The 8,362-nt window shown below is 49.4% G+C and overlaps 1 non-coding gene across 1 annotated transcript; it reads right to left on the bottom strand.

Moving 5' to 3' along the window:
* Positions 1–355: 355 nt before the first annotated feature.
* Positions 356–519, bottom strand: LOC126031476 (U1 spliceosomal RNA). Its single transcript, XR_007503337.1, has one exon. It is a non-coding gene; the product is annotated as a U1 spliceosomal RNA (small nuclear RNA).
* Positions 520–8,362: the final 7,843 nt, after the last annotated feature.

The raw sequence follows: 8,362 nt of genomic DNA, 5'->3' as shown, positions 1-8,362 counted from the left end.
TAGCAGGCTTGGGGACCATATGGGACGCCGGGATTCAAACCACTGTCCTTTTGCATACAAGACAAATGCCCTACCTTCATGCTATTTCTCCAGCCCTCAGTGATAGTTTTTATGCAAAGCAGTTTTAGAACTCTGGTTTTCAAATCCAGATTTGAATCTACTTCACTTTCTAAAATAATGTATGTAATGGTCATCATTGTTTCCATTTAGAATTTAGTTGATGTGGGGGAAAAGATACATTCAAAATTACAGGGGGTAGAATATACTCCACTTGAAAATGATATTAGGGAAAAAAACTTTTATGACAAAGAAATTTCAAAATATTAATTTGAATAGCAATATTGGTGGTTTGTGTGTAACAAAAAACTTAATCTGACAACTATTGTATTTTTGTTTTCAATAATTTCTTTTTTTTTTTTTAATTTTTGCAGGGGTCAGCACACCTGGAGTGCAATGGGTGAGCCTCACCCTGGGGAAACCACCTTCATGATCATGGTATCTTCCCTGACAGGTAAGTATGTTTTTAAGAATTTCTATCACAGTTCAAAAACTAATGTTCCGGGCCAGAGAGGCAGCGCAGTGGTAGGGTGCTTGTCTTGCACGAAACTGACTCAGGCCAGACCTCAGTTCTGTCCCCGGCATCCCATATGGTCCCCCAAGCCAGGAGATATTTCTGAACACATAGCCAGGAGTAACCCCTGAGTGTCACTGGTGTGTGGCCCAAAAACCAAAATAAATAAATAAATAAAATAAAATAATGTATCAGGTTTCCATATTTTAAGAACATAATTTTTAACTGCCATCACTTAACTGACTTAATCATTAGATTACAACTCCTGAGCCATGACATTTGTCTTACAGTCCAGAATTTTCAGTGTAACAAATGAACTTCATGGTAAGTTGGCAACAGTTTACTACTAAAAATTGTGGTGGATTCTCACGTTTATGTCACCTGCTTAGTACTGACTATCTCTTCTATGAGGACCATCCTGAGAAGATGGCCATTATCATTTGCCTTTAAATGACATCAGATTTTGGAAGGGCTTTCTGTGAACTTTGATATAATTTTTATAAACATTTTAGAAAGGATAACACCATTCTGTTTATTCACTAATTCTGTTCATTAAAAGAAGCCAGGGACAGTTGATGGTATTCATGAGGCTTTAACAGTTCCTCATATTAGTTGTATAGTAAGGAAATAAAGCACTAACTTAATGTGTAAAACAAAAATGAGTGGCATAAAGCCTATTTGGTGTTGATCATGTATCCTTGGGATAGTTCAGCCACTATTGGTGGCTGCTCAAGGCCTTTAACCCTCAGGCTTATGACCTGAGTACACGTAATACCTTTCCCATGAGTCTGTAAGGCAGAGGTCCAGGGTGTTCATGCTCTCAGTGCAGCTATCACACCCAGATGCCTCACCTGAGCACTAAACTCTGGGTCTGGATGAAAAATAACTGAGCTTGAGGTGAAGGATCCCACGGAGTCAGGAACCCAATGCTGAGACAGTGTTCACTGCCCTTTACCCGCAAAGGGCCTTTAGTAGTGAGAGCTGGGGCTGAGGGATTTCCCCGGGGAATATAGATGGACATGAGTCCCTTCCCCCTTGCACACTCCTCACTCTCATCCCCCTTTCCTCTGTCTCCACAGCATTTCCTGAGCTGCTCCCAGACATGACCCTGAACCCTGGTCTTGCCCTTCTTCACTCCAGAGCCTATCCAGCTGCCTTCCCGAAAACCAATTTGGTTGCCCCTTGTGGTGACCTCGGTCATCGATCCTGAAAGCCCTCTGTTGCTCTCCCCTTCCCCCACAATTCCCTGGTGACAAAAGATGCAGGACATGGACCTCATGACGCTGAGCCTTGTACGGCCATTATCCAGATTGGACCTGAAGCAGAGCTTGAGGCATCAGTCCAGAAACAACCTGTGACAATAACATAGGTTACACCCTACTGGGATGCAGCAGGTCTCTGCCTGGGGGTGCTTGTTATCCTGCACTCCTTTTCTCAACATCCTCTGTGCAGAAGACCTTGATGCCCACCACAGCCTCCAGTGTCACCCAGGCTGTCCAGGGGGGCGGGGCTTTGCTCCTCAAGCTCCACCCCCAATGATCCATGTGGGCCCCAGGGTCCTCCCATCTAATGATGGGCCCCTGGCCCTCTGGATAACTGAGGACATTGGTGTAACCCCTGCCCAAAGCAAAGTCTCCCATGAAGATTCTTGCAGCTTCCAGAGTGTTTATATCAGAACTACCAGCACTGGCAGCGCTACAAGCCCCTGGCCCGAATACCTTCCTCAGATTCTAGACACTGAAGCCCTTCCTTGCCTGCTTTCTTATGTGAGTCCTTTGGAGCCTCAGGCTCATGGGAGCTTTTCAGAAGGGACAGCTAGAGGAAGGACCCAGTCCACAGGGACTGCACACACACAAGAGGCCCCCTCCACGTTATAATGGCCTTCAGAGCTGTGTTCACATTGGCCAGCACAGTAAGTCCAGCCTCACTATCCATATGTCCTCAGAAATGCCATCAGAAGAGTTCTAGATTCAGTACCCGATAGTGATCGAGTCATGCCCTAAACACCTCAGGAGATGGCTCAATAACTCAGCGGTAAGGAATTTGCCTTGCACACAGCTGACCCAGTTCGATCCCCGGCATCTCATATGGTCCCCCAAGCCAGGAGAGATTTCTGAGCGCATAGCCAGGAGTAACCCTGAGCATCACTGGTGTGGCCCAAAAAGCAAAAACAAAAAACACTCACCTCAGTCACCTCATTGGGGTCCATGCCCAGCCTCTGGAACCGAGGGACAGTTCTCAATGTTAGAGCATGATATGCAGTGGTCAAAGAGACCCATCTCTGTCTGGGGCTTGGGGAGGGGGGTCTTCTTATAGCACCTTTCACAATTGAGGGTGGCCAGTAGCAGGACAGTAGGGTGGTGTGTGGCAGAAAGAGTCCAATGTCAGAGGCCGATTGCATAGGAGTGGAGGCACATGGCTGGGGCAGACACTCACCCTGACTCTGACATTCCAGCCCAGTGCTGGCTTGCTGGCCCGCTTGAAGCCCACCATGACTTTGGAGGAAAGCCTAGGAAGGACCATGCAGGAATCGAAGTACACAAGCAACTCTGAGCGACTAAACTACTATGACATGGCAGCAAAGTGAGTCTGGCCTCAGGCTTGGGGTTGACTGCAAGCGTGGGGTTGCTGGGGCCTCTCCAAAGAGAGGCTGTGTGGGGTGAGGGCTAGAGCACAGGGGCCCTGCAGCCCAAAGAGGCCCTTCCCTGTAGAAGTTTCTCCCTCCCTGGGGCCCAAGGCATTCCCCATCTCCAATCTGGGACCCTGACATGACACCCTCGACGTGCCTTGAAATTCCGACAGCATATGTCGTCTCTCACTGGGTACACAAGAGCCCATGTCATTCCTATTCTTAAGAGTCCTGGGTTGCTGAGCCACGAGAACCCCAAGACCCACTCCCTTCTCCATTGCCCGTGCCTGCCCTTGGACTCTGTTAGAGTCCGGCTATGCCTATCTCAGAGGAACTGTGCTCCCCCACTGCAGGTTCATTGAGTTTGAGGCAGAGGAGCAAATGCAGGCACTGAAACTGCAGTGCAGCAAAAGGGAGCAAGGCCTACAATCCCCCATCCCCTCAATGCCTGAACTTCAGGGGGTAACACCCCCAGCTGTGGGCCAGCAGCCAGGTAGGAGCCTAAACCACAGGGAAAGGCCACAGGTCATGACAGGAACGCTGTGGGTGGATCTGTCCCTTTGCAGGAGCCTTTGGTCTTCAGAACCTCCCCAGTTCTGGAGCTCAGCTGCTCCTGGTCCTTTGGTTTCTTCCTGTCCTTCACCCTGTCAGTTCCTCACACACTCCTGTGAGAAGGGGGTAGGAGCTCTGCACACAATGCATCCTATCCTCACACTGAGGGTCTACCCCAGGCACGGGGCTCAAGGGTCCTGACACAGCCTTCAGAAACCGTGCCCCCAACTCTGTCCTCAGCGCCATGTGCTTGTGTAAGAATCTGGGCCCCTTACCCCCTTCTTCCTGCCTTCCCCTCAGCCGGTGTTCCAGGAATGGCAGTCCTGCAGGCCCTGGCAGCTCTATCCCAAACACACAACCATCAGCAGCAGCTCCCCAGGACCCAGACACTTCCTGAGATACCCCTGAGGTCATGCAGGAGTACATGGACCTTATGGATGAGCTGCTGAAGGCCCCACATTGGAAGAGGCCAAAAAGGAACTAGAGGAGGACACCAAGCCTTGGTCTGACCCCAATGACCCAAGCTATCTGGATGAGCTGTGCTCCAGGAGAACTTTGTCCCAGGTGACTGGGAGGGTAATGGAGGGTAGGGATGGTCCATGGTTATGGAATGACTCTGCTTTCTGTGTCTAAGCTGTGTATATATGCCCGTGTGTGTCTGTATGACCACTGATACATGAGTATGTGCATTCTTGGGTTGAGTTTCCATATTTGAGTGTACATGTTGGCTCCTCTGCATCTGCTCATGTGCGAGCACCTAAGTCTCCACATTCATGTGTTTTGAGCAGCCATCCCAGCCCCTGCCCTGTTCCTGAGAATTGGGTGTGTTTGCTCCCTCATCCCTCCTGTTCCCTTTAGTGATCTTCACCCCACTCCCTTCTGCCCAGGTGGAGACCATCATTGATTTCCAGTTCCTGGATCACCTGCTCTCCCCAGATCCCCAATTGGATCCCTCGACCCTGGCAGAAGAGTTGGAAGAGATGGAAGGACTCACCCTCTCACAGGGTTAGTTCAGGGAGGGACTCCATTGAACCTCAGAGAGAGTAGGACTTGGACATGGGGGTGAAGAGAAGGACCATGGGCCATCAGGAACCTGAGGTGCACCAGCAAAGCTGAGGTTGTCTATTCCTTAGAAGACTTGGGTCACCTTGTCCCCCACATAGCTCATCACTGCACACCATCCTCTCATCTACTACTTTCCCCTTCTTCCACCCCCAGTTTGCAGATAAGCAGCTGCAGGCCCTCCATGATTAGCAGTTGGGGAAAATTCATCTCCTACACCAGATGACCCCTGAGGACTCGATACCAGATGAGACTGAAGCCATCCACGGTGACCCAACACTCACTTATTGTGTGCCAACAACTTACTCTGGACGCGACCCAAGGCCTATCCTCGTAGAAGCTTCCTTGTTGGCAACTGAAGCCTTTGACCCCAAACCCAGCCAGTGTCCCCAGCCTGCTCTCCCCACCCTAGACAGCAGGGCTGACCACATGCTGGGACAGGACCCTTGTGGCATGATAATGCCTACATCTACAAAGAGTTCTAGTGAGGAGGAGAAACTGCCCAGCTTGGCCTTCCTCCTGGCCTCTCAGCAAAGCCTGCAGCCCTGCGACTTACCCCTGGGTCCTGCAGCTGCTCCTGGCCTCCACAGCTCTAAAATTTGTGTGGGTCTCAGGCCTCGCCCTCCTTTGAGAAGGGCCATCCAGACCTCTACCCCTAATTCTGTTCCATCTCCGAAGCCTCGTGTGGTTAGGCGCCCAGGGTCTGTCCCTGCTGAGCAGATCCCAAGCCCTGAGGGGCCCCCAAGGATGTGTGGAGTGTACACTGTCACTTTTGTACCTGACAACCCACACTCTGTCCAAAGAGGAGGGCTTTGTCCTTGAGTCCTGCCCCTGCCTCTGACCCCCACTGCCCTAGTGGTCGGGAGGGTCTCCAGCCTCACCCTCCTCTGAGAAGGGCCTTCCAGCTCCCTGGTCCTGCTGCTCCCCCATCTAAAAAACGTTGCATTTGTGTGGACTCAGGGTTTTGCCTGAGGAGACCCCCAGAAAGTGTGGGCGTGTGACTGTGGAGCTGGATGGCCCCACACTTCCTCCTGAAGGTTGCAGCCTGTGGTGGTCCTGAAGAGGATTAAGATTCCTGGCACCCCTTAGAATAGGGGTGTAGGCAACTCCCTCCTCAGCCTCACCTGGGGTCTGAGAGCCCCCAAGAGCCTCCTGGGGCTACTCCTCCTGACCCTTAGATTGGGCTGTTCTGTGTTAGGGGAGGGTAGAGAGGGAGGGTATAAATAGTGCATTGTTGTATTATTATAAAATATAAAGTCTCTAGTGTTGGGGTGAGGCCTTTCTCTGCATGGTGCCTGTACCCTTACTGCCAGCTGGTCCGAAAGCACAGGATAAGGGCATAGAAATAGTCATAGTCATTTCCTGGAGCCATGGCGCAAGCAGTAGGGCGTATGCCTAGCATGCACTAATCTAGGACAGACCTCAGTCTGTCTCATGTGGTCCCCCAAGCCAGGAGCGATTTCTGAGTGCATAGCCAGGAGTAACACCTGAGCGTCACCGGATGTGGCTCAAAAATCAAAAGAAAGAAAAGAAAGAAATAGTCACAGAGTTTCTTGGGAGTCAGCTCAGTTTATTCCACAGCCCTACTGCCATAATGCCATTTATTTCCTCATATGGTTTCTATGCTAAGCCTTTTCGGAGCAGTTTCTCTGCTGCTCTCCATCTTCCTTGCTGCTTTTTTCTCCTCCCTCCCCACAGGCAACACCTTATATTCTTTATTCAAGATACCCCCCCATCCCAGGTGTGGGTGGGTCTGACCATCTAGGTAATATTATCATACAGTATTGAAAGAGGGGTAACATTTCCGTCTTCTTTGTTTAAAAAAAAGTATTTACAAAGCTTTTGTATTCCTGTTCTCTGCCAAAGGGGTGAACTCTAATATAACCCCAAACATTAAAGTTTAAATTGTGAGTAAGCCCTGAGCGTCACCAGGTGTGGCCCAAAAACCAAAAAAAAAAAAAAAAAAAAAGTTTAAATTGTGCACAATTTCTCTCAAAACAATCAGCCTTTTCCATGTCTTACAGATATCACAAATTTTTTTCCTAGACTTTTTGGTTTTTGGGTCACACCCAGCAGCGCTCAGGGGTTACTCCTGGCTTCACGCTCAGAAATCGCTCCTAGCAGGCTCGAGGAAGCATATGGGATGCCGGGATTTGAACTGATGACCTTCTTCATGAAAGGCAAACGCCTTACCTCTATGATATCTCTCCGGCCCCTAAATATTAGAACTTTTCTACATATACTTAGAGTTTGAACAGTATTTCCAAGGCAGGGAAAAGTTTCCAGTGCAGCCCTGCAGCAGTGCATGGGTGATGGAACTGGGAGTTAGTTAAGCACAAAGGTGCCCAAAGCATCGCTTTCTTCTGCAGAGTGAAGGCTGAACCCGACCCTGATTCACCACCCCTATTATAGAACTGGAGGCAGCACGCAGCAACCACCTGCCACCACCAGCAGCAATCCAGAGCTCTGTTGGGCAGCAGTCCTGTCTCAATGTCCCTTCATCAGAGCCAGCCTGCCCTGGCACAGTGAAGCCAGGGGTGCAAGTCTTGCTACAGTGCCCTCTCCTCTTGGGCATACAGAATCACATTTGCAGAGGGCTGGGTGACCACTGGGGCCCACCACGCTGGCTCCATAGCTAGGTTCATCATATACCAGATTTCCCCCAGCAACGGGGCTCAATCTTGTACCACCAGGCAATACCTGGTCTGGAGCCCAACATTCAGTCGCAAGTTGGTACATCTGTTCACGTTAGTTTCCAGGCCCTGCAAATCTGGTGCTTGCCTCCAGCAGGTTTGCGGAAACTTCCCTATTTATTCTATGTTGGGGCCTGGGACTCCCACTTTGGGATCTGGTGTTCATTTCCTATGCCTACACAGTCCACACCTGGGTCTGGGGATGGTTTGGGCCATCACCAGAACTGGTCCAGTGATGGCATCTGGAACACTACCCTCTGATCGTTGTAAATGCTGCTGCTACATCTGGAGTTCAATCCCAGGTGATCCCTTCTGGGGATCAATACATCCAAGGCACACAGGGTCCGGACAAGGTGAACACAAAAGCCTGCCAGCACACAACAGCCACAAATACTTGCATGAATTTGGTAGCAGGGCACATGGTCATTGCAAATCTCTGTGACAGTCTCTGGAGTGATTGTGTCTCACCCAGGAAAACCCCCCAAATTTGACTTTTCTTTAACCAGGCCACACCGTAGGATGAAGGAGGTAATAATCCAATAATCCCATCATCAGATCACATCCTAGGGTGAAGTGTGAATATTGATTAGGGTGGAACCAGTAATCCAGCATACATATATAAATATACTTATTTATATAGATATTTCAAGAAGTGTAAAAATTTAAAAAAAAATCAGCACTTAGAGCTGTTTTACATAAGAAGGACTGAGGGTCATTAAGATGTCAAACTATCCATTTATGGTTACTTTGAAAAAGCCTAAATAAATGGCCCACCAGGAAATCTTCTGAAATCTTTAGAGGTCCATTTCCTTATATTCCTGATGGGTTAGTCCCATATGGAAATTCCCTTTTCTT

Source organism: Suncus etruscus, chromosome 15 (assembly GCF_024139225.1).
Source record: "Suncus etruscus isolate mSunEtr1 chromosome 15, mSunEtr1.pri.cur, whole genome shotgun sequence".
In the NCBI taxonomy this organism is placed as follows: domain Eukaryota; kingdom Metazoa; phylum Chordata; class Mammalia; order Eulipotyphla; family Soricidae; genus Suncus; species Suncus etruscus.
This window is presented reverse-complemented; position numbering and strand designations above follow the sequence as displayed.